The sequence below is a fragment of the Carassius gibelio genome, chromosome B9 (assembly GCF_023724105.1).
Source record: "Carassius gibelio isolate Cgi1373 ecotype wild population from Czech Republic chromosome B9, carGib1.2-hapl.c, whole genome shotgun sequence".
NCBI classification, from domain to species: domain Eukaryota; kingdom Metazoa; phylum Chordata; class Actinopteri; order Cypriniformes; family Cyprinidae; genus Carassius; species Carassius gibelio.
Genome location: NC_068404.1, coordinates 13,727,823 through 13,739,408, shown reverse-complemented (window position 1 = coordinate 13,739,408; position 11,586 = coordinate 13,727,823). Strand labels below are relative to the sequence as shown.

The window sequence follows — 11,586 nt, the reverse complement described above, 5'->3', positions numbered from 1 at the left end:
CTTTAACATTGTCATGTACATTACCATGCCAATTCCTCTGAGAGTTGTCATAATAGAAATATATAGACGGCAACAACATTAAAAAAATGCATGTGCGCTTTTGTGTCCCTAACTTAACTTCCAGTAGACTTCCAAATAGAATCAATAACAGCTAAGTAGTCCCTCTAGAGTAGATTATTTTTGATAACAAGCCAAATATGTTTGCTGCTTAAATCAGATTTACTGAAAATGCTAATTCAGTCTCTGCCAGCAGGAGGTGCTTTAAAGCGGGAAAAACAGAGGTTTCCCCAGTTACTTAAATTACACAATGCAGGTTTAAGCTCACAAACGCTGCTTTATCAGGCATACAACATGCAAGATGAAATGAAAATGACATGAAACATTTTATAGACTAATTAAAGATAGTCTTCTTTCAGAAATACAGTGATATAAAAACACCAGCGCCTCGTTTTGATTTTGAAACGTGCAGTGCGTGCTCATGATTATTCAATGAAGGCATTTGGAAAATTGGTCAGTTTTGATATTGTGAGCGCCGCAAATAAATGAATGTACTGTATGGTAAACACATCTCACAGCGCAAGGCTTTCTTCATCTGTATCTTGTTTTGCTTTTTTTATTTCATGTTAACTAGGGTGAGTTTAGGAGACTATTCTCCTCTGCACTATTCCAGTTCATTCCAGCTAGTTAAAGGGAATTATCAAGCATGTCTCAAACCCCAATTTGGAAACACTCTTATTTGCTGAAACCAATTGAACGTGACCTGATCAGAGCAATCTCAAGCGCAGAACAAGCACAGAGAGACAGACAGGTCCTCCTTAAATACAGAGGGATTCTTTAGTTGTTGCTAAGTCACATGGTTACACAGAGCAAAGTCGTTCAGTGAGTATCTGCAGAGATACTCATTCCCCATAGGCCCATGAAGAAAATCTGGTTGGTTCGATGATTTGTCCTCTCTGTTGTCAACAAAAATGAATAAGAATTGACAAATGCTCCATAGGATTATGATTATTAGCAAAATTAATGGATATTCCTGAACTGAGTGTGGCTGTAATAATTGTCCGGTGAAATGCATTGTGAGTTTTGAGGATGATTCTCCACTGATAGATATGATGAACAGGCCTTAGCTTCCAAAACCGACATGCCCCATGGTTAAAAGCATTCAGCCAAACAAAGAGCTATATTGTGCAGGCTAAAAGGAATCATTGTCTGCAGTTTACATATTTTTTGTCCTCCGTATTATTCCTCAAAGCAGAGAACAGAGGCTACTGTCAAGAGGTGTAAGTTTGCAAATGGATCTTAAGTAACAGACTTAATTGGATCTACCCGCTGTGGCTGGACTGACATGCATCATGAACACAGCGTGGCCCTGTCCCCCCAGCCATGGGGTTTGCCATGGTAACTCATGAGATTAGTGCAGGTGGCAGACTCACTCGGAGGTACACACCGTTAGTCTTTTTCTCAAGAAATGAGGTCAAATGAAGTTGCCTCAAATAAATCCCTGCTTTGCATACTCTTTTTCAGATTCACAGCATTTGAATTCAGTGAGAAGAAAAGCTAAAGAAACCTTGGGTAAACTGATGATGTCAGAAGGCAGTGCTGTAAAGCATTATGTAATGACAGTGTATTGATTATGCTTGGTATTGATTAGCTGCCCGAAAAAAAGATGCCTTTAATTGGTTACTGAACCAATTGATGAAAAACCAAGAATGCATTAGCCTGAACAGAAACAGACATTACACTTTCCAATTAAAGGGGTCATGAACTGAGAAATCAAAATTCCCTTCATCTTTTAACACGTAAGAGCTACTTTTATAAAAACATCCTGTAAGTTTCAGAAATCAAAACTTTCTCGAGGGCATTATTACTTCTAAATAATGATGTTTTTTTTTTTTATGTAAATATCTTGATAACATTATAAGTGGACCTCAGAGAACAGTACAATATATTTTTAAAAAAGGCAGTTCATGAGCGCATTCAACAAGCTGTGATCATGGTAAAAGGTTAAGCTAGAGCATAAAATTGACAACCGGATGTCAAGAGAAAATCACAAGGTGGCTAATTTGTATGAAATCGTATGGAAACTTATGATTTTGGGGAGAAAAAAAAATAGATAGCAGATCACATGAAAACATAGAAATAATATTATACATATTAGCCACAAATTCATCAAAACACAAAACCTTAACAAACTGTCATGAGAGTGTGTTGAAACTGACAACATCGGCTTCTCAGAAAAATCTCTCATAACCTTGAAAAGATGTACTTCAACTACAGGACACAATACCAAGAACTCTCCTCATCTACACTCATCTGCTGTTCTCTATTAAATAATAGAGAGCCACATTAAAGGTCTATTTGAGTTAATGTTCCTGATGAGACTGTTCCCATCAAATGGACGGTTTCTTTAAAAAAAAAAAATGAAACCGGCATTTTTCATAAATTACAATAACACAAAGAACATTCACATCCTGACAGGTATACCATTATACAGATCAAATTATAGAGTCTGCAGTAAGAAAACACACTAAATAGACCAAACAGGAAAGAACGTTATGCTTTGAATTAATACACGGTGCACAGTGCAGGTCAGCATTACTGAAAATCAGACATGACAGAACAAGAGCCATTTTAACGAGAGCCCGATGAGAATGCATTGTAAGTTAAGGTAAGGTAAGGTAATATTACCACTGATGAAAGAGCAAAGCACATTCTGTGTATTCAGCTCACAGTATAAATGATGTCCTAAAGCCACAAACAGCATAATGGTAGATGGCAATATGACTGAATATAATGAACATGACATAATACACAAATCAGAATAGAGAACAAAATATGATAACAGCTTGGAAAAATATACAAGGTGAACGTTAAGAGTAGAGTGTTGCAGAGATTCTGTACTAATGGAGCTTTTAGTCCATGTCTAGCTATAGAGCCATCTATATGCTAGTGTACTGTTAAACATTGACACAATGCACTTTTAGCAGATATACACTGCTGTTAAAAAGTCTGGGGTATGTAGAAATGAATTCTTTTAGTCAGAAGGGATGCGATAAATTGAAGACTTTTAATCAATGCTGTTCTTTTTTATTTACGAAAAATAGATTGGAAAAAAATACCATGGCTATGAGAAACTGTTTGGTTACCAGCATTCTTCAAAATATTTTTTTGTGTTCAGCAGAAGAAAGAAACTCATACAGGTTTGGAACAACTTGAGGGTGAGTAAATTATAATACTGTAGAATTTTTATTTCTAGATTAAGTGTTCCTTTAATGAAGCACTGTTTGATTGTAACAGTGGAGAACCTGTAACGTCAAGTTCAGACTGTCCGTGATGCATCAGACCTGCTTGTTGTTTTGATTCTGTCACTGACTTGGATAAGAGAGATTTCCTGGATCTTACTCTGGCTTGGACGTCTAACCACATCAATGTTCCATGCTGGAGTTCCACAGAACCAAAGCAAGTGTCTGCCTTTGCATTTCTGTCTACATACAGCCCGAGGGAATGAGCAGAAAGCACCCACACACATACATTGTCCTTAGTGTGTGTGTACATCACATCCAAAGGGAAAGGTTGAGATGAGAGATCTATTAGATTTCTGATTCACATCCGCTGACAGACACATAATACTGTCATCACTCTTGTCAGCCCAGTGTTCATTTTATCCTTGACATATGACTTGTCAAGATGCAGCTGAGTGACAGCTGCTCCAGTAGCACAGGAATACCAAAATAACTAAAAGAGAGATGAGAAAATCAGATGTAAATATTTATTTCTTAAGATGATAACTCTTATTGTCCATATACTATATGTGATGATATTTGAATGTACTGTAAGAAAGCAAGATTTCTCCTGAAAAACAATTAAAATTTGAGTCTGAGAAAGAGATCCAAGAACTCTAAGTTAAAATATCAACTCAAAATCTAAAGATAGACAGTACAAAGACATTAAAGAGGAAAAGGTAAGAATCAAATACACTGAATAGATTGTTAGGCTCAGTTGTAGAGCATTGCATTAGCAGTGCAAAAGTTTGTGGGTTTGATTCCCAGGGAACACACATACTGGTAAAAAAAAAAAAAAAAAAAAATGATAGCCTGAATTCATGTTTGATTATGCTTGGTATTCGTTTGCATTCGTTTGCATTAATGTAAATTGTTGAAAGGGAAAAATATGATACTTGATATTTTATGAAATAGAATATTATTAAAAAAAATATTAAAATCACATATACATAGACAAATCAATACAAGTAAAAATGCTTTTAAATAACTTATGCTTATCAATATTAATCAAAATACAGTAAAAACAACAATACTGTGAAACTGTATTTATCAAAGGTTAAAGTAAAATGCACTTATTTTACAAAATATGTCTACTTGAAAGAAATTGTGTCCTTTTACACTTTCTACATCTCAAAGAATCCTTGAGCACAAAATCAGCTTATTATAAAAATTCAGCTGCTAGTGTTTTAACTTACACACCATCCTGCAGTCATATCACTCCTGTGCTTTCTCAACTACTCTCAGCTTCTAGTTCAATCACATACTGAGTTCTTATCTTATAAAGCAGTGCATGGGCTGGCCCCAGAATATATTTGTAATTTGGTCACAGTCTCCACACCATCTCGCTCTCTCCGCTCTGCTGGTTCTTTTACTCTGTACCATCCTCAGTGTAAACTCCAAACTATTAGTGGGAGGTCATTCTCTTTTATATTGCTCCCAGGTTGTGGAATTCTCTGCCACTTCCTATTTGTTTTAACAATTTCTCAACATATCTCTTTAGTGAAGCTTTTAAGTTATATACAGTTGTTGTTGTTATTGTGCTGTCATTGTGATTGCTATCATGTAGTGTTGTTTCTTTTATTGTTTTATACTGTTGTAGCGCCTTGAGTGTAAGAAAGGCGCATTACAAATAAAAATATTATTAAAATGATTTCTGAAGGATCATGTGACACTGAAGACTGGAGTAATCCTGCTGTAAATTCAGCTTAGCCATCACTAGAATAAACTTGTTAAAATATATTCAAACTGAAAACTGTAATAATATATCACTACTTTTCCTATATTTTGATGAAATAAATGCGGCTTGGTGAGACTTCTTTTTTAAAAAACATAAAAATCTAAATTGCATTCTTAATTTTTTATTTTCTTTCCTGATTGTTCTTTTTTCACCAGAGCATCAATTTAAAAGGGCACAGTGTCTCCTAAACAAAATACTTTGGAGAGAAAGACAAGGATGCAGTCGGACCAATGATATGAGAGGAGTGGGAAGAGGAAGGCAGGAAAAGATGCAGAGAAATACAGCACTCTTTCTGTTTCACAGTCTGTGCATCACGGCCGTACGACCCTTCGATCTGTGGTGGCAGGCATGAACACTTCCTGCTGGGCAGGTCAATGGAGGACACAAAAATATATCAGGGGACACCATTGTATTTGTGGTGGAAGATATCTACCCACCCACCACAAAGGGCTTTTTTTAACTAATCACCACACACGAGAGAATCCCTGGTGTCCATTTAGGGGGATGTCCTTGCTCAAAAGTCTAGAACATCCTCTAGGGAATAATTAGTATGTTTTTCTATCTATCAAGACTTCTTGTTGCTAAATGAGGCCTTTAGGTGGGCTTTGTCATGAACTAAATTACATTTATTCACCAGATGTGCTCTTTCAGCAGTTTTTGTGCTGTATGAGGTCATATGTCAGGTTGGTCCAGGCCTTAGTTAAAGTGAATGGACAAACCTGCAATAAAAGGTGGTCTTGTTTATTGTGTGTGTGTACAAAAGAGACAGGTTTTCTTTTTGGTCCTTTCAGCTCGCTCACTCTTGTTCTTCAGTCTCCTATTAAAGAAGAGAGCATGCTGCTTTCAGATAGCACAGGGCCAGAGAGGGCACAGCACCTCAGATCTGACAAAAACACATAGAAACCCATCTGGAGAACAAACACACCTGGAGAATTGTGCAGAAAGCCAAGACAGACACCCCAGGCATATGTTGTTGAGGTTAATGAAAAGTATTAAGCATGTTGTGTGTGTATTTGGGAATGTTTACTTAACTATACTTTGCCAACAAAATTGCTCATTTGGGATGTATATTTAATGGTAAATACTAAGAATAATGTTGTTTTTATTCTAAAAATATAAAAAACATTGTAATTATAATTGCCTTTATTAAAAAAAACTGAAGTCTAAAATATGTCCTCTTTTTAGACACTGAAGGTAAATGTGTGGGTGGGTTAAAACTGACCAGTTTAATCACTCCTTAAACTTAAATGTAATAAAATGTATTAAAAATGAAAAAAAAAAAAACATTGTTTAACTATGTATTTAATAGATATATTAACATTTATACACACACACACACACACACACACACACACATATGCTATGTCTATTATAATAGATTAATATCTATTTTAAAACGTTTATGTAAGTACAGCTACAAAATGGTACATCATCTCACATGTGAGCATAATAAAAAGCTACAATAATGTTCATATTAACAGATATTATCATCATTAAAAGTAAAACAGTAAGGAATATAATCATTAAGGCCTTTGAAGGTCAGTCTCAGAGACTTTTTAATATGCTTTCATCATCAATTTCCTCTTTTTAAATGCTTTTTATGTGCATTTATTCTAATTTCTAAGTGCTTTAAATAAGAGTCTGCTAAATGAACAATACATAATAGTTTGAACCTTGTAAGATCAGACTTTCAGTCTATAAGACTATATTATACCATATGAAGAGTTTATTTGCAAAAAACAGTTTACTATAAAAAATTCTAAAATAAAAAATGTTTTTATTATGATATCATGTTTTTATTGTGTTTTATTGTGTTAGTTAGCTATTTTAAAGATATTTTTAACCTAGTTAAAATAACCCAACTGCAGTTTGACTGAGATTGATTGGAATGCACAATGGAGCTCCGTCACTATATTCTTTTCATTGACTATTTTTAACTTAAAAATCAATTTTACACATCATTGTTTCCGTTTATATAACGCGTGAATATATCCTCTATTGTATTCTACAACAAAAACAATCAGAGCGCCTCGCTATCACTAGTTTTATTTTGATCTCCCGGGTCCGCTATTAGCTTTTAGCCAGTTAGCATCAGCAAGCGTGGTTGCTGCTAACTGCGCTTACATTGCTAATACTCTATTCTCACACATTACCACTGCTGTACTCACTGTTACTTGCTTTAATGGCGGATGAATGTCTCCACTCTTTGCAGCTCGAGCTCGAGGCCGTGGGGAAGCAGATTCGCGACCTGGAACAGAAGCAGGCCCAGCTGAGAGAGCGGAGAGCTGCGCTGGAATCATCCCGGGCTGACGCTCACAAGTCCGGGGTAAGTATACAGAGTGCTGTTAACAGTCCCACCACGTCTACTCCGTGTGTTTCTCTGCGCAGGCCCGGTGCACCCAGGACGCGATCTTCCCAGATGTCCTTCACTGCGACGCCGGGACACCACGGACCCTGGGTGCATCCACAGCGGAGGACGCGAGCTGGGTCCCGGGCGACGACTTCTCCCCCTCCTGCCTTCGAGATCTCCATCCAGAACCGCTTCGCTCCCCTCCGCGAGACAGGACGCGACGCTGTGATCATCGGAGACTCCATCGTCCGACACGTAAGTGCTACGTTAGCCGAAGGTAAAGTGCACACTCATTGTTTGCCTGGTGCTCGTGTTCTCGATGTTTCTGCGCAGATACCCGCGATCCTGAAGGACGACGAGAGCCCGAGAGCGGTCGTGCTTCACGCCGGGGTTAACGACACCACGCTGCGGCAGACGGAGACGCTGAAGAGGGACTTCAGGAGCCTGATCGAGACGGTTCGCAGCACGACGCCCGCGGCGACGATCGTCGTGTCAGGACCACTGCCCACGTATCGACGAGGACACGAAAGGTTCAGTAGACTTTTTGCTTTAAATGAATGGTTGTTGTCATGGTGTAAAGAACAGAAACTGCTATTTGTTAATAACTGGAATCTTTTCTGGGAGCGTCCTAGACTGTTTCGCGCTGATGGATTACACCCCAGCAAAATTGGAGCGGAGCTTCTCTCTGACAACATCTCCAGGACACTTCGCTCCATGTGACTAGTAAGACAATTCTCAAATAACCATTATGATGAGTTTTGTTCTAACCGCTTAAATGCTAAAGGTACTTGCGCTGTAAAACCTATTAAGACTGTGTCTGTTCCCCGAATAGTGAGGTCAAAATATAAATATAATGTAGGATCTAGAAAAAATCTTATCGTAATTAAACCAGAAAAATGTAAAGTAAATGAACAAAAACAATTTTTAAAGTTTGGGCTCATAAATATTAGATCACTCGCACCAAAAGCAGTTATTGTAAATGAAATGATCACAGATAATAGTTTTGATTTACTCTGCTTGACTGAAACCTGGCTAAAACCAAATGATTATTTTGGTCTAAATGAGTCCACCAAACTACTGTTATAAGCATGAGCCCCGTCAGACTGGTCGTGGCGGGGGTGTTGCAACAATATATAGTGATATTCTCAATGTTACCCAGAAAACAGGATACAGGTTTAACTCTTTTGAAATACTTCTGCTAAATGTTACTCTGTCAGACATGCAAAAGAAATCTAATGTATCTCTTGCTCTGGCTACTGTGTATAGACCACCAGGGCCGTATACAGAATTCCTGAAAGAATTTGCAGATTTCCTCTCAGACCTTCTAGTTACAGTTGATAAGGCGCTAATCATGGGAGATTTTAATATTCACGTTGATAATGCAAATGATACATTAGGACTTGCGTTTACTGACCTAATAAACTCCTTTGGAGTCAAGCAAAATGTCACCGGGCCCACTCATCGTTTTAATCATACACTAGATTTAATTATATCGCATGGAATCGATCTTACTGCTATAGATATTGTACCTCAAAGTGATGATATTACAGACCATTTCCTTGTATCGTGCATGCTGCGTATAACTGATATTAACTATATGTCTCAGCGTTACCGTCTGGGCAGAACTATTGTTCCAGCCACCAAAGAAAGATTCGCAAATAACCTGCCTGATCTATCTCAACTGCTAATTGTACCCAAAAATACACACGAATTAGACGAAATTACTGACAACATGGGCACTATTTTCTCTAATACATTAGAAGCTGTTGCCCCAATCAAATTGAAAAAAGTTAGAGAAAAACGTACTGTACCATGGTATAACAGTAATACTCACTCTCTCAAGAAATTAACTCGTAGTCTTGAACGCAAATGGAGAAAAACTAACTTAGAAGTTTTTAGAACTGCATGGAAAAACAGTATGTCCAGCTATAGACAGGCTCTAAAAACTGCTAGGGCAGAGCATATACACAAACTCATTGAAAATAACCAAAACAATCCAAGGTTTTTATTTAGCACAGTGGCTAAGTTAACAAATTACCAGATGCCACCTGATTCAAATATTCCACCAACGTTAAACAGTAATGACTTCATGAATTTCTTCACTGATAAAATAGATAACATTAGAAATACAATAGCGAATGTAGATTCTACAGCGTCTAACACTTCAGTTTCATCCATCGCACCCAAAGATAAACTGCAGTGCTTTACAACCATAGGACAGGAAGAGCTAAATAAACTTATCACTGTATCTAAACCAACAACATGTTTATTAGATCCTGTACCCATTAAATTACTGAAAGAGCTGTTACCTGTAGCCGAAGAACCGCTTCTCAATATCATAAACTCGTCGTTAACTTTAGGACACGTCCCAAAACCATTCAAGCTGGCGGTTATCAAGCCTCTTATTAAGAAACCAAAACTAGATCCTAGTGTACTGGCAAATTATAGGCCTATTTCAACTCTTCCATTTATGTCTAAAATTTTAGAGAAAGTTGTGTCTGCTCAATTGAGCACCTTCCTGCATAAAAATGATCTGTATGAAGAATTTCAGTCAGGTTTTAGGCCCCACCATAGCACAGAAACTGCACTTGTTAAAATTACAAATGACCTGCTCCTTGCGTCAGACCAAGGCTGCATCTCATTTCTAGTCTTACTTGATCTTAGTGCTGCGTTCGACACCATAGATCATGACATACTCATAGATCGATTACAAAACTATACAGGTATTCAAGGGCAGGCTCTAAGATGGTTTAGATCCTACCTGTCCGATCGCTACCATTTTGTTTACTTAAATGGGGAGTCATCTCATTTATCATCAGTAAAATATGGAGTGCCACAAGGATCCGTCCTAGGTCCCCTTCTATTTTCAATATATATGTTGCCCCTTGGTAATATTATTAGAAAATACGGAATTAGCTTCCACTGTTATGCTGATGATACTCAGCTATATATCTCAACGAGACCAGATGAAACTTCCCAATTATCTAAGCTAACAGAGTGTGTTAAAAATGTAAAAGATTGGATGACACACAATTTTCTCCAATTAAATTCGGATAAGACAGAGATACTAATTATTGGACCAAAAAACACTACACAGAATCTTGTAGATTACAATCTGCAACTAGACGGATGTACTGTTACTTCCTCTACAGTCAGAAATCTGGGTGTTATATTAGACAGCAATTTGTCTTTTGAAAATCATATTTCCAATGTTACAAAAACTGCATTCTTCCATCTTAGAAACATTGCCAAGCTACGAAACATGTTATCTGTTTCTGATGCAGAAAAGCTAGTTCATGCATTCATGACCTCTAGACTGGACTATTGTAATGCACTTCTAGGTGATTGTCCTGCTTCGTCAATAAACAAGCTACAGGTAGTCCAAAATGCAGCAGCTAGAGTCCTTACCAGGTCAAGAAAATATGATCATATTACCCCAATTTTACAGTCTCTGCACTGGCTACCTATTAAGTTCCGTATCAGTTACAAATTATCATTACTTACCTATAAGGCCCTAAATGGTTTAGCTCCAGCGTACCTAACTAGCCTTCTACCACGCTACAACCCATCACGCACCCTAAGGTCACAAAACGCTGGGCATTGGTAGTTCCTAGGATAGCTAAACGAGGTAGAGCTTTCTCACATTTGGCACCCAAACTCTGGAATAGCCTTCCTGATAATGTTCGGGGTTCAGACACACTCTCTCTGTTTAAATCGAGATTAAAAACACATCTCTTTCGCCAAGCATTCGAATAATGTATCTTTTTAATTGTGAGTGTAGTTGCATCTGATCAAAGGTGCATTTTTATTCATTAGCTTGGGTTAAACTAATTTTACTTTGTTGGATCAGCAGCTATGCTAATGATGTCTGTATTTTGTTTCTATGTTTCGCCACGGGATTTACATCCCGTGGTAACTAGGATTTAAACAAGCTCCAGTCTGGATCCAGAACACCTGAGAAGAGATAATGCTGACCCTCAGAGGACCCCAGATGATGCTACCTTGAATCAACAAACAGAACTAACAATTATTGCTAAATGTGTGACTGAATCATATAATAACTTAATTAATAATATTGATAGTTCATCGTCTAGCTGACTACGTCTTGTATTATTATTATTATTTTTATTTTTTCTAAAATCCTGTCAAATGTGCACAAACTACTAGCTACTACTAAATATTGTAGAAACATAATTTTCTGTAAAGTTGCTTTGTAACGA

General features: G+C 37.3%; 1 protein-coding gene across 1 annotated transcript in view; it reads left to right on the top strand.

Moving 5' to 3' along the window:
• Positions 1-11,586, top strand: part of LOC127965215 (uncharacterized) — a 231,803-nt gene extending 220,217 nt beyond the window's left edge. Inside the window, exon 2 of the mRNA XM_052565892.1 lies at positions 11,287-11,586. The gene's annotated coding sequence lies outside the window, so the exon portion shown is untranslated. The remainder of the gene's footprint in view (positions 1-11,286) is intronic.